Source organism: Eschrichtius robustus, chromosome 5 (assembly GCF_028021215.1).
Source record: "Eschrichtius robustus isolate mEscRob2 chromosome 5, mEscRob2.pri, whole genome shotgun sequence".
NCBI lineage: Eukaryota > Metazoa > Chordata > Mammalia > Artiodactyla > Eschrichtiidae > Eschrichtius > Eschrichtius robustus.
The window spans coordinates 27,493,952-27,521,747 of record NC_090828.1 but is presented as its reverse complement, the minus strand read 5'-3'; the positions used below and the strand labels follow the sequence as shown (position 1 = coordinate 27,521,747).

Here is a 27,796-nt window from a genome sequence, read left to right as displayed (position 1 = left end):
AGCATCAGGATGGACTGGGTCCATGGGCCATAGTTAGCTGACCCCTGTTCTTAGAGAATTCCTATTTTTCTTATTTTTACTAGAGTAAAATATACATGCACACATATATAATTGTGTACTTGCACACATATATGTGTGTGCACATTAATTTGAAAATCATGTAGATGAAGTGAAAAAACTATGCACGTTAAAGAATTTAAGGAAAAGAAGGAACTTAAAGAAGAAATAAAGGATGATATTTTATTCAGTATTCATTGATTAATTACCCAAAAACTCTTTCTTTCTGAACAAGGTCCAGAGCTGATTTACCATTTTCTTTTTGTTCTAAAATCAACCTGTGAGGTTTAATTTGCTTTTGATCAAAACTACGCTTAAAAATTCTTTAGTCTTACTATATGTATAGCATTCTCCAACTTGCTATTTTCACTTTACATTCTGTTTAAACATTTGTTTTATATTTTGGTTATCTTTTCATACCAGTACTCATAACACTAGTTGATACTGTTTAAAAGCTGCAAAATATTCTAGTCTTCAAATGTATTGTCATTTATTTAACTAATTTATTGATGTTGTTTCCAATTATTGAAATCATTAACAATTCAATAAAAGTTAGCATTTGCAAAAAAAAAAGTTCTTTAGTCTTGTTATCGTGCATAGAACTCTGTATTATAGAGTCTTGTTATTGTGTATAGCACTCTGTATAATAATGTTATATATATTCCAAAGTTGAGAACCACTGAGCTGGACTAAAGGAAAAAATAGCTGTGTACACAGGTCTGGGTAGTCAATTTTTTTTTTCCTAAAATATCAAGTTATTTGAGGGAATGGAAAATTCTACTGTGTTTCTTCTTGCCTGCAGAATTTTATTTTTTTTAAATGTTAAGCCTTTCTATCTTTAATATGCGTTAATAGATTTGTTTGCTACTGTACATTGTATGTGAATGCTCACAAATTAAGTGAGCTAATACATGTAAAAGCACTTAATACAGGTCCTGGCCCAGTCAGTGTTTGTCACTTTTGAATCAAAACCTTGTCTGCTCATATCCATATACACATTTTTCTTTGAAGGGTCACAGAGAAGAACTGAGGCACCTGCTTTATGTCTTTCCAAGTTTACCTTTCCTTCTGGGTCTTGAAGAAGAATTAATAGCTCTCAGTTTAACTCTTAGGGCTCCTCACTTGTAGAGCAACATCTTCCTTGAGAACAGGATGGGGTCTGTTTTACCAGACGTGAAAATCACACAGGCCTTGGTGGAGACACATAGTGATGTGTAGATTTAGACATCTATTGTAAGAGAGCAGGACTTAAAAATGAGCCTCAGCTCTGCCCCTTGCATTTAAGGACACTCATGTATTGAGGGCGAGTACACATGAATGGCTTATAAGGTACAAAACAAAGCTAGTGCCTTCTAGTAATTGTGTTTATTTCAGTAAGAAATACTTTGTATTGTTCTAGTGGAATTTCTAAGCAGAACTACTAATCCAGAATGACTTTTAGGATTCTGAATGTCAAAATAAGTTTAGTACTCTAGACAGAAAATGTAATTAGTTGGTAAAAAAATTCCCTTTCATCCTGTGCTGTAGAGAATCAGTGCAGACTGGGCTAGAGGCCCAGTCCTTTAAAACTTACTGGGTGTAGTTAACAATTTACCAGGACAAATATATTCTCTTGGGAGAGAATACAATTCCCTACTATTTATTAGCTGAAAACAATTTAAACAAGTTAAAATATTATTTTTTCTTTATAAAAGCTTCACTGGAGTGAAGCTAAAAAGTAAGAAAAAGCCTGCAACAGTTAGCATTTTCACTTCTCTATTCGAAACACTCAGAAAAGGGCCTAGCTGTTTGTAAATGCTCAGTGTATGACTATAAGGAACCATCATGAAATTCATCTCATAGTCTCAGTTACCCATTATAAGAATAAAGCCGTGAGTTGAATTTAGTATTGACCTACATGATGTAATTGATATACATAGATCAGAGATTAAATTATTAATTTCCTAACTTCTTTTTTTTTACAGAAGAAACCAGAACATATTATCAACCCTTTGAGAACACAATATAACGAACTTTACCATTTTACCACTTCTTTGAATAGGTAAGACCCTATCCTCTCTACAATAAAAGAGTTTACCCACAATTGTGGAAACTAAACCTTTGTTAACCACATTTTAAAAAAAAATCTTCATTAAATAAGTATCAATTCATTTTGATAAGGGAAAAATATACATACATTCTACAGCTAATAGATTTAGGATTATTAAAATAGCATTTCACAATGTTTTGAATGATTTCATAGTAAATGAATGAAAAAATCTTTCTCTGAAATGAGGATTGAACTAAGCCTGTCTCTTCTGCTATGGTTAACAATACCAATAGTGTCTTCTCAACACTTACTATGTGCCATTTGTGGTCCTACATGACTTACTTCACATAAACTAAACCATTTATTCTGTATAACCCTGTGAGTAGATATAAGGGTGCTCCTTTTATAGATTAGGGGCATGAGGCCGAGAGAGAGGAGGTAGGTAGGTATAGAAGTTCACCCAAGGTTGTATCCTGGGGTCTGGGATTAAGGCACTGGAAAGAACGTCAGCCCAGCTATTATTGTGAGGCTAGTTGTGGTAGAAATGCCTAGTCATCAGATTCTTGTTTGTGTTGAGTTGGTTGTCTCTGATTAAGGAAGAAAAAAAGACAATGCACTTGCCCAAAGAGATGGCAGGGAAACATTTACTTTAGGTTTGTACTTGTTACTTTACAGTTGTTGCATGAGTAAATAAAGGAGTGTGTACACTTTAGCTCAGTTTACAAGCAGAAAGAATATTTTCTTTCATGTTACGTCTTTGAACTCAAAATTCCTCTGATAAAAGCAGAATAATATTACGGAAAGAGTACAGATGAATGATTTCTTATTCTAGGAAATGAAGGCTGCATTTTCATGTAATCTCTTGTCACTGGAAGTACTGAATATCCAGTCTTAAATCTGCTGTAGCAGTATGCACTTTTCTCTTTTCATTATTTCTTTATTATTTTATTTTTAATCAAGAAAGCTTACAAAATTTCCAAAGTGAAATATGGGAAATATTGTAAGAAATACCTGAGTATCAGCCACATGAATTTGAAAAAAATGCTAACATTCAGCTTTGTTGAAATCTTTTCTAAAGAAATAAACCTTTCCCTTCTTCCTAAAATGTGTCGTAATCCTGAAGATGATATAACCTTCCTATGTTTAATGATGTCCTAAATTTAATGACATATGTATGAAACAATATCCCATATAATCATTTACATTTTGAAAGTTTGTATAAATGGCATCATACTGCAGATATTCTTTTGCACCTTGCCTTCACCCAACATTATATTTAGAGATTCATCCATATTGATACATAAAGATCTGGTTGACTCATTCTGTGGTAAAGTTGACTCATTGTAATGTTTCAGTCATCTGGTGCTCAGTCTTATTAACTACTATTTCTAAATAACTTTCAGCATTTTGAAGGTTTAATGCTACAATGGGTTAAGTATGGCTTTCAAAGCATCTCCCAGATTTCTATATAAGAGATCCAAATATCTTAATATGTGATATCATGCCAATTCTGTTTGTTTCAATTTTTCCTATTAGAAAAGTTTTTTTGTTGTTTTGTTTTTTTGGCTGCAAGGATCTTGCTAACTAATGGTACTCATATTTTTTACTGCTTTTGCCATAACACAATATTGAAATTTGTTTTATTTCCCCATAGGTGAAATACTGACTATTCCCAAACACAATGTAAATACTACCCTTGAAATTTGAAAGATACATAAAAGAAAAACACTCTTGTTTGGCCCATGTTAGCTGTTCATATGCCCTTCAAAAATCATGAGAGAAACTTTTTAAAAAGGATTTTTTTCTAATTTTCTGTATCACTACATTTAATTTTACAATTCGTTTAAGGTAAAAGAAATATCAATATATAATAATATTTATAGACATAGAATATTTTATAACCATTTTATTTTCTGAAGGGAGTAAATTACTACTCTGACGGAGTTGGGAGAGAAAGAAGAGATTAACTAACCTTTGCTGGGCAAATATGAGTACGTGTAAGATTTGATGCAAGCCTTGCAGGTCACAAGTGCAATGCAATTTTGCAGATGGGAAATCAAGGCCAACATACGTCGGGTAACTTACTAAGATCATATAGTGATTGCAGAGCCCACATTCAAATTCATCTCTCTCAGACTTCAAAGCTATACTCCTACCAGAAAAAGAATGGGGAAAACTTAACCTGTTTGATACCTCAATTGCAGTTTCATTTGTTCCACCAATATTATTAGGATTCATTTATGAGAGTTGAGGGGACTGGTGTTAGAAAAGTAAGGAAGGCACAATATCTACCCAGAGAGAGAAAACAAGCTATTCAACATCGTTCTCAATGGTGAAAAACTGAAACCATTTCCACTAAGATCAGGAACAAGGCAAGGTTGCCCACTCTCACCACTATTATTCAACATAGTTTTGGAAGTTTTAGCCGCAGTAATCAGAGAAGAAAAAGAAATAAAAGGAATCCAAATTGGAAAAGAAGAAGTAACACTGTCACTGTTTGCAGATGACATGATACTATACATAGAGAATCCTAAAGATGCTACCAGAAAACTCCTAGAGCTAATCAATGAATTTGGTAAAGTAGCAGAATACAAAATTAATGCACAGAAATCTCTTGCATGCCTATATACTAATGATGAAAAATCTGAAAGAGAAATTAAAGAAGCACTCCCATTTACCATTGCAACAAAAAGAATAAAATACTTAGGAATAAACCTACCTAAGGAGAAAAAAGACCTGTATGCAAAAAACTATAAGACACTGATGAAAGAAATTAAAGATGATACAAAGTGATGGAGAGATATACCATGTTCTTGGATTGGAAGAATCAACATTGTGGAAATGACTATACTACCCAAAGCAATCTACAGATTCAGTGCAATCCCTATCAAACTACCAATGGCCTTTTTCATAGAACTAGAACAAAAGATTTCACAATTTGTCTGGAAACACAAAAGACCCTGAATACGCAAGCAATCTTGAGAAAGAAAAACGGCGCTGGAGGAATCAGGCTCCCTGACTTCAGACTATACTACAAAGCTACAGTAATCCAGACAGTATGGTACTGGCACAAAAACAGAAATATAGATCAATGGAACAGGACAGAAAGCCCAGAGATAAACCCATGCACATATGGTCACCTTATCTTTGATAAAGGAAGCAAGAATATACAATGGAGAAAAGATAGCATCTTCAATAAGTGGTGCAGGGAGAACTGGACAGCTACATGTAAAAGAATGAAATTAGAACACTCCCTAACACCATACACAAAAGTAAGCTCAAAATGGATTAAAGACCTAAATGTAAGGCCAGACCCTGTAAAACTCTTAGAGGAAATCATAGGCAGAACACTCTATGACATAAATCACAGCAAGATCCTTTTTGACCCACCTCTTAGAGCAATGGAAATAAAAACAAAAATAAACAAATGGGACCTAATGAAACTTAAAAGCTTTGCACAGCAAAGGAAACCATAAACAAGACAAAAAGACAACCCTCGGAATGGGAGAAAATATTTGCAAATGAAGCAACTGACAAAGGATTAATCTCCAAAACTTACAGGCAGCTCATGCAGCTCAATATCAAAAAAACAAACAACCCAATCCAAAAATGGGCAGAAGACCTAAATAGACATTTCTCCAAAGAAGATATACAGATTGCCAACAAACACATGAAAGGATGCTCAACATCACTAATCATTAGAGAAATGCAAATCAAAACTACAATGAGGTATCACCTTACACCAATCAGAATGGCCATCATCAAAAAATCTAGAAACAATAAATGCTGGAGAGGGTGTGGAGAAAAGGGAACCCTCTTGCACTGTTGGTGGGAGTGTAAATTGATACATCCACTATGGAGAACAATATGGAGTTTCCTCAAAAAACTAAAAAAAGTACTACCATATGACCCAGCAGTCCCACTACTGGGCATATACCCTGAGAAAACCATAATTCAAAAAGAGTCATGTACCACAATGTGAATTGCAGCTCTATTTACAATAGCCAGGACATGGAAGCAACCTAAGTGTCCATCGACAGATGAGTGGATAAAGATGTGGCACATATACACAATGGAATATTACTCAGCCATAAAAAGAAATGAAATTGAGTTATTTGTAGCACGGTGGATGTACCTAGAGACTGTCAAACAGAGTGAAGTAAGTCAGAAAGAGAAAAACAAATACCGTATGCTAATACATATATATGGAATCTAAAAAAAAATAAAAAATGCTTCTGAAGAACCTAGCAGCAGGACAGGAATAAAGATGCAGACATAGAGAATGGACTTGAGGACACAGGGAGGGGGAAGGGTAAGTTGGGACGAAGTGAGAGAGTGGCATGGACTTATATATACACTACAAAATGTAAAATAGATAGCTAGTGGGAAGGAGCCGCATAGCACAGGGAGATCAGCTTGGTGCTTTGTGTCCAACTAGAAGGGTGGGATAGGGAGGGTGGGAGGGAGACGCAAGAGGGAGGAGATATGGGGATATATGTATACGTATAGCTGATCCACTTTGTTATACAGCAGAAACTAACACACCATTGTAAAGCAATAATACTCCAATAAAGATGTTAAAAAAAGAAAACAAGCTATTGAGAATGGCAAAAATTCCTTCTGTCGTCTTAAAAAATGCACAACATGAGAGTTGCAAGTTAAGTTTTATTTGGGGCAAAATGAGGACTGCAGCCCGGGAGACAGCATTTCAGATAGCTCTGAGAAACCGCTCCAAGGAGGCAGGGGTGAAGGTCAGTATATATGTGATTTTGGTGAAGGGGGAATACATGCAATCAAGCATATATTTTTTTACAGAAGGTTTCTGCTAGTGTTGTGCAGGGTACTGCTAGTCACGGGAAGCAGAAGTCACCATGAAGGATTTTACTGCTTTTCTAGATCTGAGGAGATATAAGAATTGGGCTCATAAAATCGGCTCCTGAAAATATCTAACTATCTGAAGACCTGTTCTGCCTGTTTACGCCACCCCCCCTCCCTGGAGCACAGAGTACCTCATTTCTGCTGTCCACCCTGAACTCCTTTCAGGGGATGTTGAAAATCAGCAGCTGCAGTACCTGATCTAATCCTTGTAGAGGTAGATAACAAGTGCCAATGGCAAGTGCCAATTTGTAGTTGACACTTCAGTGATATCATAAATGTGACTGTTAGATATCTCTATTTTGCTATGCTAACATTGAATGGGATAATAGGAGTGAAAATGCTTTGTAAATGGCAAAATCTTTATAATCATATGCTAATATTACTAATTCTGTAAAATTTAGAATTGAATTTTTCAAACCTAATACGTGTAGTTCTTAGTATAAAGGTTGTTATATCTCTCTAACATTTAAGTCTGCCTACTTCATATAATCTCAGCATCTTTTTGACGCAAAAGTCCCATGTAGACATTTAAAACATAGTGAACGACCCTGACCATTGCTTTATTTCTGGCCTCCACTACCTATTAGAGGCAGATTATTTAACCTTCTTAAGCCTCATTGCAGATAATAACAGTGACAAGCTCACCTCTGTCCAGAATCTAATCTTTTCTCGTTGTCTTTACCTGTATCATTGGAATCTACTCTCTCTCATTTTAGAGAATGCAGTAGCCTCCTGTGCTCAATATTGCTCTTGTATAATGTATTGTTCATATAGTCTGATCTTTTATAAATCAATTGATATGACTCTTGTTCAGAATCCACCAAGGACTGTCCTTAATAGTCAGAAGAAAACCCACACTCCTGCTGTGGCCAGGAAGGTGCTATATAAGCTGACATCTTCTACCTCCCTGATGTCATCTCAACATCCTCTCTTTCCCCACTGAGGGCAGAGACTATGTGATGTTCTGAGCTGTGTCTAGAATGGTATCTCTATCTTGGTGGACCTTCACTTTTTGAAGGACTAGAGAGGCACGCAAAGGTTACTTTGGAATACACATGCTATCTTTCACGCACACCAGTGACGGTCATTGCCCTTTTCAGGATTCTTTCAGTTTGTCTTAATAGAGTCCCTCGCTTCTGGAATGCTGAGGAGCTTTCCTGAATCTTTTTGACACATGATTTTATAGCATTATGACAAAATTTTATTCTACTGATATGTAATCTTGAATCTTAATTTATAGCACCAGAAACACAGAGAAAAATTAGCTGAGTGGAAATGAGAAAACCATTTTGAAAGCAGAACATATTTATTTTCCTATTCCACGCCATCTTTTGTCTACATAATAATAAGACTTGCCACAACCTGACATTGCTTAGATTTTGCTTTATCTTCAAATAGATTTACATCTTTTCATCATACATTGATGGGTGAAGTTTATCCTTTAGGACAATGTTCTGTAAAATAGGCTGATTTTTGTTTCATTTTTACAGTATTCCTTAGGAGCAGCACTTGATGAATGTTTACACTGTTGAGAACATTTGGCAAGAGAAAGACAAACAGTAGGACCACAATACTCCCAGAGTTAAGGGAAAGAGAAAGAAACCCTGGTATTTTCACCATCCTTTCCGAAAATAAGTACCTTGACTTGTGCTGATTACTGTCTCATCAGCATTCAGCTCTGGTCTATGGCACTCTGTGTGAATAATTTTAAAGGCAGATTAAACATTCTAAAAATAAAATTCTATTGGTAAATTAGGATATCAGATGTTCCCTTTATGAAAGCCTTTTCTAATCTGCACTATCAGCTGGCAGTCATACCCAGACCCCAAACTGTTCTGGCTCTAACTGAGCAAGAACCTATTCCGGGGTGAGGTTTTGAAGAGGGATGTCTCTTGGTTAACTCAAGACAGAAAGAGGGAGAGTTGCCCACATACTCTGGCAGGAGTTAAAATAACAATAACAGTCCTCCTACTTAACAGGCTGAGTCATAAGCACATTCTACTGAGTTCTCTGCAATTCCAAGCAGATTGTTTGGGCTGCAATTCTGTAGGCAGAGGTGGGCACCACCTGCTGCAAAAGGCTCTAGTTCTCGTTCATGAGGGTGCTGTTATTAAGTCTTGCCTTTTAACAGTTTGGCCAGATGGAGATAGGAAAAGACAAAAATTGGGTGCTGATGAGCACTTTTTTAATGCTTAGAATAAGTAATAGTTATTATGCATTTAGTTCTTTCATTTGGCCATGGCTACAAGTCACTTAATAAGGGAGGCTTACTGTGGGCTGTCTTAAAAGCCAAATCTTGTTGGATGTTTGCCTTTAGAAAATTCTGTAGACCTGTTGCAGTAGCCTTTTCTCAGTCAATTTGGGGAAGGAGTCAAAGTCAATAAGTCTACTTTTTGCTCAAGCAGAAGAGGGAAAATTATTTTATGGTCACTGAGGTACTTCATAATGCAAGTGCCGGACACTCTTAACCCTCAGTACGGGCCTCCAGTACATTTACCTGAAGCTTTCAATAGCCTTTGATGAGTTTCCCTCTTCCTGACTCTTGTATAACCTGACTCTCCATCATGTGACTTTTTCATATAGATCATATCACTTCTTTTCCCTATTTAAAACTTTTCTATAATATAAAGGTCCAAACTCACTAAAGACCCTTCAAACTAGGGCTCTAAGTAGCCACTTCTGGACAATCTCCAATCCCCGTCTCTAATTCAATTGCCTTTCCTTCATTCTAACCACAGCAGACTACTTGTTGTTTCTTCAACTTAATTATTTCTTTGTACACCATGTTTTTCTCATATTACTTATTGCCTTTGTTATTTCTGCAACTCCTGCCTAAATACTCATTTTCCTCTTGTCTGGCTTACAAAAGCTTATGTCTTTTCAATTCAAATGTCATTCCTTCTATGAAGCTTTCTTCTCCAGCCTGAAAAGTAGTATTAATTGTGCCTTTTGAGGGAGGAGGCACTTTCATAGCCCTTTAAGTGTATCTAGACTACAGAAAAATCATCTTGCTGTGTAATTATTTTCATCTGTCTTTCTCCCCAGCTCTGTGAAGTCCTCAAAGGCAAAAGTTTTGTCTTCATCATATTTGTGCCTCCAGAAACGTGTTATTCGATGTGAGACAAATTAATATTTAATAAATTGTTGTTAATAGCTAATAACAGCAATAAATAATAAGTAAATAATGATTGAAAGAGTGAGTAGGTGGTATATAAATAAGGGGTTAAAGAGGTGAAAAACAAATGAGCTGTAGCCCAAGGTAGCAGATTTACAAAATAGGTTTTATGATGGTAGTTGTTTTTTAATTGTCATTTCTCTTGTGTGTGTGAGTGTTTGTTGTGGATAAGAAAAAAGAGTATGTTTATAGTCAGAAGGAAGGAGAAAGCTGACACTGTGATTCCAAAAGGGAATATTTAAGGAAACAAAGCTTTGGAGGAGGCGGGAAAAGATCTGCTAAAGAACAAGTGGAGATATTAATATTAACAAAAGCAAGGGCCACCTGTTCTAAGATAAAGTGAAGACAATAAGGGAGGATGAAGAAGGACTGTGGAGACAGGAAATAGACCAGGTGTAAAGTCTTCTATCATCTCAGGAAAGGCAGTGCTTTCACTTTGTCCTTGGCAAACATCAAACTGTCCTAAGATTCTCTGAAAATGATTGCAAATTCTGTCTCCACCTTGGCCTCAAGGCAGGCATTAGAATAGGACCAACCTGAAGGCTGGGCTCTTTGCACCATCCATACCAGAAAAAGTGAGGGGCATGAAGAAGGTAATTTAGGAAGAGCAGCAGGAAATGCTCTTGCCGCAAGTTGACTCTCTCCCTTCTCCCACTCCAACACCCATGGACTGTCCTAGTGCTGTCGGGATTTGCTGTGTTGGCAACAAATGGAGGATAGTTACTGAAATTTGTTTCATTTAACCCTGTTGCTTCTATTAGTCTCATGCTTTTTTTTTTTTTTTTTTCTAATCTCATTATATAGTTCTTCAAACTTTTCTCCAAGTATATTAGTTAGGATTGGCTAATTGCTAAAACAAGTAGATTCAGAAGTGTGTTATCACTTTATTTCTTGCTCATTTAACAGTCCTAGCTGAGTGTTTGGGTTGGGAAGCTGTCTTCCCTCTTCATAGTCAACTAGGTATCCAGACTCCTTTTATTTGTGGCTTTGTTATTGTCTCCGTCCAGCTGGTAGAAGGGCAGAGACCAAGGAGGAGCACAGGGAAATGTGTATGAGTGAAACCTAGAAGTGAACGTATGACGTCTGCTCACGTTCCATTAGAGCTGGGTCATGTGACCACATCTAACTGCAAAGGAGGTTAGGAGATGTAATCCTGCTGTGTGCTGAGGAAAAAGAAGACAGAGATTTTGATAAACTGCTAGCAGTCTCTGTTATACCCAAAGAAAATCTGTCTATGGAATTAATATATTTGAACATATGGATCAAATAGTTCAAGCCCTGACAAGAATAGATGCCATTCATACCATAGAGATAAATCTATGAATCATAATCTCAGTATCATGTTAAAATAGTAAATATATTAGATACATCAGTTTATCAAAGTTAATTCATACAATAGTACACAAATAAGATATTTTTAAAAACGCTCCTTATAGAAATATATGTTGTATCCAAAAGGATAATGTCTCAAAAAGCATAGTGCCTGGTACTACTCTTGGTTTTCTTCAATAACTGCTTGCTAAAAGAATCAAATTATTAATTGATAAATGTAGAAAGCATCATTGTAGAACAAAATAAATATTTGTACTCTGATGAGTTTCTAAAATGCATTATAAAAGACATGAGTTGGGATGGTAAAATAAAAACTCATTTTGAACTGAAAAAAAGAGGTGCCCTTTTAAAGAAAAATAAGTAAAGGTAAAATATTGAGGAAAAAACCCACAGTTTGTACTTTTGCAAAAATTTTTAAAGAATTTTGATTTTTGGATGAACTCACAAATAATATAGGCCCCATATTATATTTTTTATTTGTTTTATCAGTACCATTTATTTGGAGAGTAGTAAATATTGCTGTTTATATGGAGGGTAGCTGTGCATATAATTTTATGTGACCAGAATATTGTGTTACAGTGTTGTTTAAAAGCCATTCAATCAGGTAAACATTCTGCAAAATCAACTTACCTGCTAATAATTCTGCCACAACGCTTCAGGTTCCTGTGACTGTGGAACGCTTGGGTCTTTGTGAGCATATTGCATTGCAGTAAGTGTATGATCACTGTTTTTTCCTTGAAGATTAAAACTCCTTTTCCCTTTAAGAATGGGTAGCAATTTAATCAAGTTCTCATGGCATCAGAGAGCATTTTAAAATGAAGGAACCCTAATAAAAATGGCCCTTCCTGCAAGTATATAAGGAAAAATGGTTTAGTGCGTCAGCCTGTGTAAGAAGAATAAGTGATAAGCAAAACTCCAACTTGGCTGAACCTGGAGGCTGATTCCTTCTGAGTGTCTCTGTCAGATCTTTCTTCCTGAGCACTATAATGATTTACTTAAACATGCTAATTTCTTGTGATTAAGTTTTCTTACTCTTTTTTTTCCTTACCCACCCCCTGCACTTTTTTTAATGAATGTCAAGGACTCCCGTTGTACCATGTGCTCAGTAATTACTACAGAAGGCAGTCTGATTCCGAGACAGTTGTAGTCTCTGTAAGAGAAATTTAGAATTCACTAAAGCAAATACTTTAGTGAGGGGGTGCCAAAGCTTGAGTCATTTAAAACCATTGTGAACAGCGCTCTAGGAAAGATCCGGTAGTAATCAATCTTGAATAAAGAGCAAAGGACCAAAACAATCAAAAAGACCTTTTTCCAAGACAGACTGCTGTGATACTAGGAAGTTCTTGCTACTGGGAAGCAGTGTGTAAGCCTCTTTGTTTCAGGCTTGTGTATTCCTTTTTGACATATGTTTGCAACTGGAGCAGGTCTTGCTTTTGGAACCTAAGAATTCTAAAGGAAACTTTGTTTTAAAAGGAAGAGCAATTGAAAAATAGAGTAATTTAAGATAATATAACATAACATACATGCACACTCAACTATAATATACAGACATATATCTACGGATCATTTAAATATACACTACAAAAGTGTTATTTGAATGCAGCACGAGGGCAGGGAAGTTCTTCAATGAAGCTCTGTAGGGAAGTAACATACTGATGTATAATTTTTATATAATTTTCTCATTACAGAGCTGAGTAACTATATTAGTAATATAGATCCCATTTGTTTGTTTTTGCTTTTGTTTTCTTTACTTTAGGAGACGGATCCAAAAAAATATTGCTGCAATTTATGTCAGAGTGTTCTGCCTGTTTCCTCTAGGAGTTTCATAGTATCTGGTCTTACATTTTGGTCTTTAATCCATTTTGGGTTTATTTTTGTATCTGGTGTTAGAGAATGTTCTAATTTCATTTTTTTACATGTAGCTGTCCAGTTTTCCCAGCACCACTTATTGAAGAGACTGTCTTTTCTCCATTGTATATTCTTGCGTCCTTTGTCATGGATTGATTGACCGTAAGTGTGTGGGTTTATTTCTGGCTTCTCTATTCTGTTCCACTGATCTGTGTCTGTTTTTGTGCCAGTATTATACTGTTTTGATTACTGTAGCTTTGTAGTATAGTCTGAAGTCAGGGAGTGTGAGTCCTCCAGCTCTGTTCTTCTTTCTCAAGATTATTTTGGCTATTCGGGATCTTTTGTGTTTCCAAACAAATTTTAAAATTATTTGTTCTAGTTCCGTGAAAAATGCCATTGGTATTTTGATAGGGATTTCACTGAATCTGTAGATTGCCTTGGGTGGTATGGTCATTTTAACAATATTGATTCTTGCAACCCAAGAACATGGTGTATCTTTCTACTTGAAATATTTATACATAGGTAATACATTGAAAACCCTTCTCTTATTTTTCAAGAGTTTAAATCATGACAAGCCTACCTTGCAACCATTGTTTCTTGAATCCAGAATCTACTGACTTCTTATCCTCTTAGTGCACTGTGATCAGAGCTGCCATAGTCTCTCAGATGACAACAGCAGTAGCCTCCTACTTGCCTCTCTGTTTCCCCTTTTGCCTTGTTATGCTCTACCTTCCACACAGCAGCCATAAGGCATTTTAAACAGTTATTACCACCCTCCTCAAAATCCTGCAAGGACTTTGCATCATACATTTTTCCCCCAGCTTTACTGAGATATAATTGGCATGTAACATGTAAATGTAAGGTGTTCAATGTGATTTGATACCTTTACATATTGCAAAATGATTACTATCATAGCATTAACTAACACCTCTTTTACCCCACATAACTATCCTTTCTTTTTTGTGGTGAGAACATTTAAGATCTACTCTGTTAGCAACTTTAAAGTATATAATATACAGTATTATTAACTATAGTCCCACGGTGTACTTTGGATCCCCAGACATTATTGGTCTTATCACTGGAAGTTTATACCCTTTGATCAACATCTCCCCATTTCTCCCCTTCCCATTGTACATTACTTAGGAATAAATCCAAACTCTTGACCAAGTTCTACAGGATTCTACACAACCTGGCTCTGCTTAGCTCTCACAGCACTCTTCCTGCATCTTACTCCAAGTCAACCTCAAACACACGAAGCTCATTCCCACCCCAAAACCTCTGTACTTATAGCACCACCTCCTTCCTGGAGCATCCCTACCTGGTTCTTTACATAGCTAGCATCCTCCATATCATCTGAATCCCTCCTCCAAACTCACCTCCTCAGAGATGTTTCTCTGACACCCTATGGAAAAGAGTGGCTTCCTTTTGCCTTGCTATCTTCTCATTTTTAATTTTATATTAAATATATGAAATGCAAGTTTTAATAATTTAATATAAATTAATATTTAATCATATGAAATTTAATATTTTAATTAGGTGTTTGGTAACTATATGATTACCTCATTAAAATGTAACTTTCATGAGGATGGGAATTTTGCATGACCTGTGGGGCATTGAGTGACCTACCTGTGTTTCAAAATAAATATCTTATATCCTTCCCCCATCTCCAATCCCACCAGCACTACTTTAATTCAAATTCTTATATGCACTCTCATTGATTATCACATTATTGACCATCTATCTACTTTTCCTGTTTCTGATCATAACCTTCTTTAACCCTTTCAATGGCTCATTTTCTCATTCATCATTGGCTTAAAGTTTCTCAGTGATGTACCGTTAATAATGCTTAAATTTATCCTACACAGGCTGACAAGATGCTTCATCATCTGGACACTTGCTTCTCTGCAGCACATCCACTCTCCTATTTCTGGCATTCTGAAACATCCTTGATGTTTTCTAGCATGCTGCCAGTTCTCTTCTACCCCCATGTCTTAGTGTTGCTGATTTTGTGGTTAGAATTGTGCCCTCATCCACCATGAATGCCCTTGAAGACTGAAAGCACATTTTGCCATTATGAAGTCTCCCACAAATTTTTTTATTTCATAGGAACTTCCACAGAATCCCTGTATACCTCTATTAAAACACTTATCATATCGTCACTTAACTGCATGATGTCATGTTGATTTCTCTCAGTAGCTTCTTAAGACCAAAAGCTGAGTCTTGCTAGTACTTACATATCCTGAGCATCTAGAACCATGCCTGTGACATAATAGGTGTTTAATAAATATTGTTAAATTTCACCAGAAGAGAACATTTTCTAACCTCATATGTCTCTCTTCTACTGCTCATGATTAAGGCACTTGTGTCACTTTTTTTTCAGTTAGTTAAGAATGAGTGAGGCAGTCTCTTTCTTATTTACAAATTATTTCTGAAAAGACTTTTATTTTTTCCTAAGAAATTTTGGTTTCCTTTACATTTGAGGTCTGTGGTTCCTCAAAGGAGATATATCTGTGCATCGTAATTTGCATTATCCTGACCTTACCAAGAAAATATTTATGTTTAACTGAAATGTCTGTTTCCCTTGGCCTCTACAATTAAAATGCCAGACATGGAATATAGTTTTAGTTTTAAAAACTAAACTATTCATTCTAATTTTTAAAAGATAAAACAAGGTAACGAAGATAAAATTAAATCTTGCTGCTTAGAAATTCTCAACCAAAATGCCTACTGGAAATATGGATCTCATGTGAAGCTAAATGACAGTTGTTTATGGCCATTTTCTTGGAGTAACGCAGTTACCTTATTTCACTGAATTTCTTGATCCCATCCTGAGTTCACATTTTTTACATAGCTTAACGCTGACTTTCTAACCTAAGTTTGGAGTACTTCCTCGCCTTGGTTTACCTCCTAGTTTAGTTAAAGTAAAAGATTTTGAAAAAATAAAAGAAGCAAATTCTTTTGGTCCCATACTTCAGTGGGTGAGGGTAGTGCTTTTTCCATCTATTTCTGTCCGACACTTTTCAATAGTCTCATCTAGTGTCAGGAGAACTGCCAAGTGGAAATGAGTGGTCTGTTAGTACTTGGCTTGACCAAATGGAGACCCATGAGCCATGCTCTGCAAGTCCCATCACCCATGTCCTCTAATCTGATGCCACAGTCTGATATTTCTCTTTTATAATAGTACATCACTTCTTTATAGGCTTCCAGAAATAATTAAAAAAAAATTTCTCATTGTAATGATCAATGTCTAAGGGTTTTGAGAAACCTTACTAAGTAGAACTTTTGTGAACTTTTCTTTGTTTTGAAAAAAAACCCTATTGTATTGAAACAATAGGTTCTAATACAATAGGTTCTAAGCATTTAAAAAGAAGACAATGTAGAAATAATCCATATGCTTGCTTCTTGCTGAGAAGCCAATTCTTAATCTATAGATTTACTTGTGGTACCCAAGTTCTTCAGCATGGAATTGAAAAGAATTTCAAAAAACGTTTTAGAGATTAATGGTGGCAGAGACAGAAAGATTCTCCAGATTTGCCTATTCATTGCTTCTATAAGAACACTAAGGTGAATTCTTGGATGTATAGATTAGAAATCTAAAGATCAAAGAGTGCCAACCAAAAGCTCAGACACAACCTACCTGAATGAAGCAGGTTTACTGCTACTGTGTTCCTCTTGCCTCAGGTCATCTGCAATCCCAGGCAGACAAGGCACAGTCCACAGCAGCAACACCTCTAACCTGCCCAGAGGTTTATCATCAGCCTTATCTGTCCCCTTTTCTCCCCTTCTCCTACTGCCATTAAAAAAGCATAAAGTTCCTATCCTTTAACAATGCAATGGTTATAATGAAGTGTTAAAAACGTATTGGGTTTAGTAAAAAAAGTAAGCACGGCCCAAAGAATATATTTAAAAAATTAACGTGCTTCCTCAAAATTCTTGTGACTTTCGTAGAAATGTGTTTCATTTAAAAATTAATTTAGCATTTTTTACATTCCAAACCATGTTTTTATTTGCTCTTGGCCAGGTCCCATTTGCCTTAATTGCCTAAGATGGGTCTGTTTTTATATCAGAATGTTTTTATCTGTGAGCTTACCATATAATTTTGCCACATCAATGCCTATACATGCATTAAGACTTCTACATGTAAGACTGGAATATTTGTCTTCGTAGAAAAATTAATTATTGTGAATATTTCTTTACTTGAATATTTTTTTCAGCTCAGTTTTTAATCATCTCATAAACATAGTCTAATTACATATATTTCAGGCCTGGGGGATTTAGCAAATTTATGTCACATCATATCACTCCAGAAGGTTAGCAGAATACAAGTCGCAAGCCATAAAAGTTGAACTGATTTCTAGAATTCACTCCAGGGTACATAAAGATATGTCAGCTCAAAGAAATATCTCAAACAGTATATGAGGACTGACTGACCCACTTGGATCAGACATGAGTTGTGAGGGAATTCCAAATGATAAGGCTTCTGTGAGGTGTTTTTTTTTTTGGCCCAACTCAGCTGATGGAGTGAACAAAGCTACTTTCAGCTTAACTCAGAATTCTCCTGAGTCACAATTACAGCCAGCAGATGCACTGTGCAACATGGCACACAGCCTGACCCAAATCCGAAAAGAAAGAAAATAGAAAAAAGTTGATCTGCTTTATATGACTCATACTTTACTTTTATATGACTCATATTTTACCTTTCCCTAGAAGAAAATTAGTATGTATTATAATTAACTAGATTTTGGACTCTCCCTGGATGCAGTAGTTTAGTATATTTAAAAAGGGATGTTATACAAATATTTTGCATCTATCCATTTTTCTTTCTAAATATGTATGACTTAGAAGGTCTATATTCATGTAGTACCTGTGATGGCCTCTATCATTGCATTAACTGTGTTATCTTGTAACATATATATTTCAAACACATCTGAGCTCTTCAGTATAGAGTGAGCTGTTTGTGGCCAGAATCCATAATTTAATCATCATTGTATTCCTAGTGCCTAATAGCTTGGTATGAAGCTGGTATTTAATAAATGTTTATTGAATGAGATTCTAGAAAGCACAATAAATAAATCGATAATTGATGACAATCTGAAAGTTAAATGAAGGCTCAATACATGCTTTGTTAAAGCAATTTATAAATAGTGCCTCTTAAGGAAAAGTCCAGTTCTTTAGTCTGTTCAGGCTCTCTTTTTTCTCAGCTTTCTCCATTTTCTTGCTTCAGTGTCTCATCAGATGAATCCAGATCTGACCGGGCTCATGCGTCTCTGTAAGCCACTATCACATTTCAAATAAAAACAAAATAAATAAAATTTTAAAAGTGGTGTCTAGAAGAACCTCATGAGACTCACACTGAACAAAAACAAACCAAAAAAAACAAAAAACAAAAAGAATTCCATCTTCCAGTGTTCATCAAAAATCAAGCAAAATATCCCCTAACACTGTGTAGTTTAATGGAAGAGCACTCTTCACAACATGGTATGTGACTGAACTTAAGAAATCTGAACTTGAGTTACAAACTGACCTCAAGAAAATAATAAAGTAAATGCCTATCAAAATAGTATAAAACATGATACTTCTCACAACAAACAGATCGGTAGTAAGGTTTGTAAATAGGTAGATGATAGATAGGTAGATAGATGGATAGGTAAAATAGAGAAACTCTAATTTATAAGCAAAAAGAAGACAGGTTTTATTTTAATTAATTAAGTTTTCGAACATGGAATCTAGCCTCTCATTTCAATCCTGATCTCATCACCAAGTCCAGGTCTATGTGCTCCTTTTCTAAAGTTGCTTTCTCTAAGAGTTGCTTCCATATTTAATCATGCATCCTTCCAATTCACTTTTAATACCATTGCTGGATCAATCATTCTAAAAAATAAACTTGATTATGTCACATCTTTTGTGGGTGCCCTCTGGCCTTCAGGAGAGTCTAAGTGTATGGCTTACTGTACCCCTTTATGATTCCACCCCTGCCTGCCTGTCAGCCTCCTTTCCCCATGTCCCACTTCACTTCTGGACCACAGTGAACAATCCTGTGCTCTACCCATGTTCCTCATTCATTCATGTAGTAAACGTGTTGTTGAGCTTACTCTGTGCGACACACTGTACTAGGTGCAGGTGATGAAGATATGAAACCCTTCCCCACCAAGAGCCCACAGCTTCTTGAGGAAGACAGACAGAATAGGGAGGAACATCTAACATAGTGAAAACTGGAGTTAGGGATGCCAAAATAGTGCTCATTATGGTATCTTCCTGGAAGGTGTTGCCTCGCCCAAGTCAAAAATAGCATAGGATGTGGTCACCCAGACTCTTTCTTCCTAGAAAGCTTCCCCTCCTTTCTTTGGCTAACTCCTACTTGTCCTTTAAACTCAACTCGATGTTACCTCCTCCGGAAAGTATTGACTTCCCAGTGTGGTAAGAACTGCCTGTGTGCCTCCACAATTTCCTGTCCTTATCTGCGTCACAGCATGGACCACATGACCTTTTGTTGTTGGTTTGTCTGTGAGCTCCTTCAGCATAAGTGCTATATATTTTTTCTTGTATCCCCAGTGCATTCCCTATGATACATAGAGCCTTTCCATTAATGTTTGGGAGACACTTCTCAAACAATTAATAATTGGTTAATGAATTAAGATTTGTAACCTCAGTTGGAAGGCATTTTAGAAGTCATATAGGCCAACATCCCCTTGATTCTATAACGTTCGTGACAGGATGGGCATTCAACTTGTGCTTGAACACATCCACTGACAAGGAGTGCGTTAAGTTCAAAGAAGTGCAGAAAACAAATGGGGCAACTGATTATCCTAGAAGTCCACATACACTTACTATATTTAGAACAAGATTTTAATCTGAACATGTTCAGAGGCAGAGCTTCAGTCGCATGGCTTGTGTTTGTGAAAGAGGAATTGTTCATCAAAAGATAAAGGGACTGAGCAGATCAGATAAAGTGGCAGAAAAGAGCACAAATGGCATCTTGTTTATAACTTCCCAGGACTTCATCCTTTCTTGTCTTAAATAGCTAAAAGCAGATCCTATTCATGGAAAACCATAAAGTATTTAGTTTTTAAATAAATCCTTTACTTCCAACTCTCCATCCTTTTTTTTTTTTTCTTTTCATAATTCCTATTCTCTTCTCCAACTTTTTTTGTTTGTTTGTTTGTCTTTAATTCTAGCATCTTATTTTGTGATACATAGCACAGCCTCCAAGTTTACCTGGGTCATGACCCTGCTCCCACCTCCTGTAAAGAAATCTCTGAAGCATCTTGCCCTCGAGCACTGATTGCTGTTTTTAGGTTGTAGCCCCTTTAACACCCAACCAGTTCCCTATAAGGTGGTTCTCAGGTGTCTGGAACTAAAGGATCTTCATTTGATGGTGGTGCCAGTAAATACTGAGGACATACTTTTTTTTTTTGGAAAACCTGTAATTCTATAGAATAGGTCTTAGCTTTGTACCCAAAGGAGATTTATTTTTATAGTGCTTTATTATGTGACACTGGACAAAGTCTGACAAATCTGGAGTCAGATTTCAAACTGGAAAAAGTTTAAAACAAAATTATTAATTGTCAAAATCCAAATTACAATTTCCCTCCTATGCTTTTTATCCTTTTTATTTATGCTTAAAGAAAATCGTATTAAAATTATTATGATTGAATTTCTCTTTATATGGTAAAAGAAAAGTATTGATATAAGGGTCAAAATTTATCCATTCAATAGTTCCCTTGCTTATGAAACTGACACTCAGGTTTTGTTCATGTCTAAGTTTGTACACTTAGACATGAAGTTTGTAATAGAAATCTATTACTTATTACACTATGTCTCCAGGTCCTTAGTGAAATATCATCAGTAGAGGCTAAAGCTTTAGAGCATTTAAATATTATTTATTTCTGATATGTATACTGTATTTATTAGTTCTCTTATATAATATGAAAAAGGGCCAGAAATAATATACAACTGTGAAGTACAGGTTGTATGCCATGGTCACATAAAGCTCCTTACCCAGTTTAATGTGACAGACTGTTATCAGTGGAATGGGTGTATGAAGTTAGTGTCCTTATCTGGACTGGATTCTCCTAGTTCCTACCCCATTCCACCAACTCACTCCTTGGCGAAAGAGCAAGCAATGGAATGGATATTAGTAGATTTGGCTTCTCATTCCAGATCTCCCTGGAAGTGTCTAACTTTGTCAAATAATTTTCTCTCTCTGGCCTCAGTTTTTCAATATGTGGCAAACCATACATTGAATCCTATTGCTAAAAATGTTCAAATAAAAGCCACAAAATAATAACAAATAATAGGTAACATTTGTTGAGCACTTCCAACTTGCCTGGAATTATGCTTTACTTGTATTACCTTATCTAATTCTATCAATAACATAGCACTGGCTTGTTGTATACTCTGTGTCCATTATCATCAGAAATAATGATGCACTCAACAACTCTCTTGATGTGAATTGTTTATTAATCATGGTGTGTGGTGAAGAATGAATCATCCTTATCGGTATTTTACAGTCAGCCTGAAAAGAGCAGAAAAGACATGAAACAAATATCTGGATTTTCAAATTTTCATGTCATCAAGAACTTTTCCTCAGTTTTGTATAGAGACAAAGAGAAAATACGTAGGGTTGTAATTTGTTAGTCAACAGCTATTTAAGCTTAGAACTCCTCAGCATTTGTTAGGAAAGATACAGATTCTGCATAAATTTCTTATATTGTTAGGGACCAAAACAAAAGTTTCTGTTTTGTAGTACTGATATGGATAGTTAGTAGTATAAAGCATAATTGAGCCTACATGGAAAAGGGAAACAATATTCATATGCTTAATTGTATTATATAACTTGTTGTTGTATTCTTTTGTTCATCCTTGGATACGTATCAGTACAAAATTAGAATCACAGTGTTTTTATTGAACTGGCACATTACATGATGACAGGGCAGAACATATCACAGAAAACATTCTAGAATTGCTAATGCCAAGTGCATTATAAAAATGGAGACATGCTTATCTAGCACACAGTGTATTTTTCCTTTAGATTTTCCAAGCTTTCACTGTTTCTCCTTTTGCCAATTTTTGAGAGTATTTAATGTTGCCTGGTAATAACTATAATCAGTGACTCTTTCTGTGCTTTGTGATCTTTCTAATGTTGTAATCCAAAGAAAAACAGTGAGGTTTGTGGTTTTATGGGAATCCCAAGAGAAAAAAGTTCTTCTTGACTAAATGACATTTTCGGCACACATCTCAACTATCTAGATATTAAATCCTTCAGTTACTCCTTTGAGGGCTTTGCTCAGAATATCACATATTCACACCATGCCTATTACCCCACATCCATCTCCAAAGTGATCTAACAGATAAAGAAGATTATAACTGGATTTGAGGTATTTTAGGCAAAGTGTATTTTTGTCCTAAACCGTTACTGAGTGCCAAGAAGTATCTAAAATAAATATTCTAAAGACATCTTGAAGGTGTTGTTAAACTGACCAAGGACTAGTCACTGTTTTTACAGTGTGCAGTAGGTTTTTTACCACAGAAAGTGGGTAACTTTAAACATGCTTCTGAGACATTTCTGCTTCCCTCAAGTAGGATTAGACACAACAAAGAACTGGCGTGTTCCCAGGAAGCTGACTGAAAGCAGTGATTGGACTCCATCCCATCATCATAAATGTCCTGGACTAAGGCAATGAAAGATTCAGCTTCTATTTTTGAGAATGACTGCCTGACCTATCAAGATAATTGCCTTAACCCCTTGCTCCTGTTATTCTACAGGGATATTTCATGTGTGCATTTCTATCACTCCCCGTTCTTTCCTGAGGTCCTGTGCAGCAGGCTTGCCTGAAAGCACCAGTCTTCCAACTTCAGTGTTTCAGAGTCATCTGTTAAACCTGTTAAAATACCAATTTACAAACCCTATACCCAGAAATTCTCATTTATTGGATGGATGTTGGAGGTAATTGGCTGAAGACACTTTAAGTTACATTGGAATGGATGATCCCCAAAGAGCGTTTTAGTTTCATGTTTTAAAGCCTTTTTCTGAGAGGGATGAAACGGTTTATCTTAAAGATATTTCTGAACCTGTATGTTGCATGGTCACTACTATGTATGCTAGGTCATATTCAGGTCTAGAAGTTTGTTCTACTTAGCATTATTTTTCATATGCTCTCAGTGGAGTTAGAACTTGAGTCTCACTTCTTCTACCATGCCTGAAAATTAGGTTTCAAAACCATTCTTCTCTCACTGATTGAGCTAATGTTGGCCAGATATCTATAGCTGACAGAACCTTTTTCCCTGTGTTTATCTGGATGTATTAATTAATTCAATATTCAACAAATGTTTGAAGCCCAGCTTATGACTAAATGGCCCTTTGGTAGGTTTGAATATTACTGTCATGGTTTGCTTGTGTGCATCTTACTTTTACATAACCCTTTTCATACTTTGAAGGAAAAATATGAAAAGCTCCAACTAAGTAGGCAGAAAATTAGAGAATGGTTTCTTTTAGTAAAAATGTATCTCTGATTTGCATTCTTAGTCCTGGATTTGCCCTGAGGAATGAAATGCATTGGTAGCCCAGACAGCAGAGCTGTCAGGGACATTTTCTTCTGAGTGTTTCTGTTTAGTTCTTATTTCTTCTCTTTATAGTGGAGGAAATGTGACAGATGTACCTTATTTTATTTTATTTCTTTGTATCTGCAAGCCCTTGGGACATATATGCTCAGGAACTACTGTTTGGTTCACTTAAATAAATACATTCACCACTTGCTTTAAAGAACAGAAACTACAGGAACTATCAAAGCATATCAAATTTTTTTTAATGTACAATATGCAGGCAGTTCAATGACAGATCAAGGTCCAGATGAAAATGCTTCTCTTTTTAAACTAGCCTTTAAACACATTAAGTTTTAATGTACACATATGGTTTTGTAACCTTTAGGGAGAACCAACAAAACTGTATTACTTGGCCACCTTCAAAGTAATAAATACTTTGTCATTCTAAAGTTATCATTCACTTATTAGCAACATTTGCTTGGATGGTAATTAAAAGAGTATTCTAGGGAAAATGGATAAAGGAGAGAAACTTTTTTAAAAAGCCAAGTAATGTTATTTTTTCTAAGAAATTATATTTTTATTAGAATTTAACTTATAACCTGTCTGAAAGATCTAGAATATTAAGCGAAGTTTTATAAAACATGTTGTATGAAAAAGATCGATGTCTGTTTTCTATTTTATTCACTTTATATACATGAAGGATAATATCAGAGCTATTGTGTGCTAAATAATATTATGTAATTTGCTCAAAAGAATGATACCCTAAAATAAAATGTCAGAAGGCAACAGATACAGTTATTATTTATTTATAATATATATCCTGCCTGACTTGAGGAAAGATCTGATAAGTTTTACAATTAAATTATATATAAATTATATTTATATATAATTTATTTCTGTAAACAGACAGTACCGAAGACTTAGAATGAGGTAAATACTGCAGTTAAGCATTAAAAGAGTTCCTGGTAATTAAGGGGAAATGTGGGAACAGATATATTACCTGACTAAGAAATATCAGAAATCAGCAAAATACACATTATCTCATCTTATTTCTAAATTCTAATATAAATTAACTTATTGGATGTATCCTTATGCAAGGAACAATCATATCACAAAAGACTGTTTTCAAGAGTGATTTGGAGGCAGACTTTTAGGTTGCTTGAGGGCAAATCCAAATTTTTTCTTACACACACAAAAATATGAATTTATTTAAGTATCTGGACAGGTACTCAAGTAAAGTCCCAGAGTTTTGAAACATGGAACATTATAGTCTTAGGCCTGGAAAATTTTTAAAGCAGATGCATTTAAATACAAGTGACTCTCAATATAGTAGAAATCTAATTATTGATGTTGTAGTCAATATTCTAGTAATCTAAGTAATAGCAGTACTGATTGACAGACCTACCCATAAGCTACAAAATGGGTCTCCAAGAACCTACATTAATTATCATATAAGATAAACGTTTTCTATTAAGTAATTGAAAATTAGCATATGTCTATCCCAAACCATGAATTGAGTTTTGCCATCATAGCCTTGTTTTATGTTGAGCTGGATATTTCCTTTTTTTTTTTCCCTGTTCTTTCTTTTGCTCTTTGTTGTTGTTCCTTCCACTCTTTTATTTGCTTTTTCTCTCTCTCTCAGTATTTCTTAATTAGAATTATCTAAGGACCTTGGCTAATTGTTAAGCTCCTGATCCATAGAATTAAAAACCTTCTAATCAACATGCGGGAAGGTACTTATTTTTACTCTGCAACAGTAAACATGTATGCATTAAATCTACCTAAAAACAAAACTGATGAATTTTACATATGTTAAATAGACAAGAAATTAGTTTGTATACCGTTTCAACTTAGAAATTACTCTGTAGAAAGACTGTTTTCATTAAGGTTATAGCAGTTTTATTATCATGATATAAGAGGATACAGGTTGAATCTTCAGCAAGTTAGAAATCTGATCAATGCCATGTCATAATGTCTGGCTCATGTCATTGTAATCAAAGGATAATGACAGGTTGCCAAACACTAAAGAACCTTATATTTTTTCATAATTATCCATCAGTGATATGAATCAGAGTATAGCCATGATTAGTGGGTTCAACAGCTGGCATGAAAAAAAACCTGCATGCTCTTGCCAAGGAGCACTAGATCGAGAGAGCCAGGTCTAAGGCTTATTAAGGGAAAAACTGGAAGAACTGGAATTTTAAAAGCTGGGATTTTGATGAAAGAAGAAATGTCTGTCCTTAGAGAACTTTCAAATATCAAAAGGAAATTGTTTAATAACAAATGGTGGCAAAGATTGAAGCTCACCACTCAAGTCTATAACTAACATTTGTGGTGGCACAAGACCTCCTCTTAGCTTTTTTTTCCAACTGTATATCTTAATTGGGAAGAAGACCGGGGCCCTGTTTTATGTAGCATAATAGCCATGATATGATAGAGTCCAGTGAAATATCTCATTCTCAAATCAAATAAATAGAAATTTGAACTTCTTGGATTTCTTTTTAAAAATCCATATTACAGGTATCTGTATCCTCATTCATATTGGCATTTGTGTTTAGCCCTAACAGCTAAGATTCCATTGCAACTTATTATGAATTGTAGGTCAATGTCTTGGACTTAGTACCTTTTTTTTAAAACTCAGGAATTTCCTTGCTCGCATTATCAAGCTAGGCTTTTGGGAGGAGGAGAAGGAGAAGAATGTAGGTAGCTTCTCAGCTTGCTTTATCCATCCAGAAGATTGTATGGCGGATGCCCAGCTGTTCAGCAGTTAGGAGCAAGAGGATATGTGATCTTTTGCAATATGGAGAGAGGAGTCTTTTCCATTACACAGTAGGAATGGGATGTTACAATTCCTGGTACCTCACAAGTTTTCTTTAATAGATTTGGAGAGAATTTGCCTTTATCTCAGTTTTCTTATCTTCTTTAATTCCACAAGCACAATTTTCAGAGAGATTCAGGTAAAAGTAATATTATACATCAGGAAGAAGAAATTAAAGGAAGCTGTGATCACTTTTAACTATGTTTTAACACCATTTTGAAGAGTAGAGATAATCTGTGACCCCAAAACATTGATTGGGAGTTTAAGTGAAATTTACCATGAATGGGTGGTATTTTAATAATACCATGTTGTGATTGTAAGTGAGGGAAGCTAAATAGTGTCTCCTCTGTTTCCAGCTGCTTTTCAGTAAAACCTAAGGAAATCTTTCCAAATCATATTTTCTGTCAAAGTAGTTTTGTCAGAGCAATGCCAGTTCTAGCTTGAAATCTCCTAAAATGATTGTCACTTAATAGAGAGTTAGACTATGTACATTTCAAAAGCCCAACAAATTAGAAAGTGATATCTGACTGATCTGTGTACATTTTAAGGAGTATTATCTGAATAGTCTTATCAGGAAGCCAGATGATGCATTTCAGATAATAAATTCACTTTATTTGTGCCTCTGATAGTAAGTGAAATCAGTGTAGCCACCCTGCCCTTTCTTCTTCCAACATTAGTTTTTATTGATTACTTAAAAAGAAAGAATTAAAAACTCTAAAGTATTGAATGCTAAGGAATTCACTTTTTGAATGCCTGGTCTCTTGAAAACAAATTATCATAACATTTTAAAATGGATGATTGCCAAGTAACACACTGCTCATTTCCATGTTGGATTTTTAGGTTCAAAATGAAGATTTTTAGTCACTGAAATATCTTTTCCAGATAGCCCTAGGGGAAGAATTGCCAATTTTAGCTGGGAGTTATGGGTGCTCATATTATTTTATTTCCTTTGAATATCTATGGCTAGAACACCCAGAGTTAAACATGGGCTAAAGTGCAAACCTAAGTATATTCCAAATCCTTTTGGAGATGTTAATAAACATGACATCAGATGAAGGTTCTATAGCCAATTGCTTGAGATGCTTTGCACACCACTGACCTTCCCTGAGATTCCCAT

The 27,796-nt window shown here is 35.5% G+C and overlaps 1 protein-coding gene across 8 annotated transcripts in view; it reads left to right on the top strand.

Moving 5' to 3' along the window:
* Window positions 1-27,796, top strand: part of MAP2 (microtubule associated protein 2) — a 275,443-nt gene that overhangs the window by 168,789 nt on the left and 78,858 nt on the right. For all 8 annotated transcript variants that reach the window (XM_068544555.1, XM_068544556.1, XM_068544554.1 and 5 more), the window contains one exon: window positions 2,022-2,098. The gene's annotated coding sequence lies outside the window, so the exon portion shown is untranslated. The remainder of the gene's footprint in view (window positions 1-2,021; window positions 2,099-27,796) is intronic.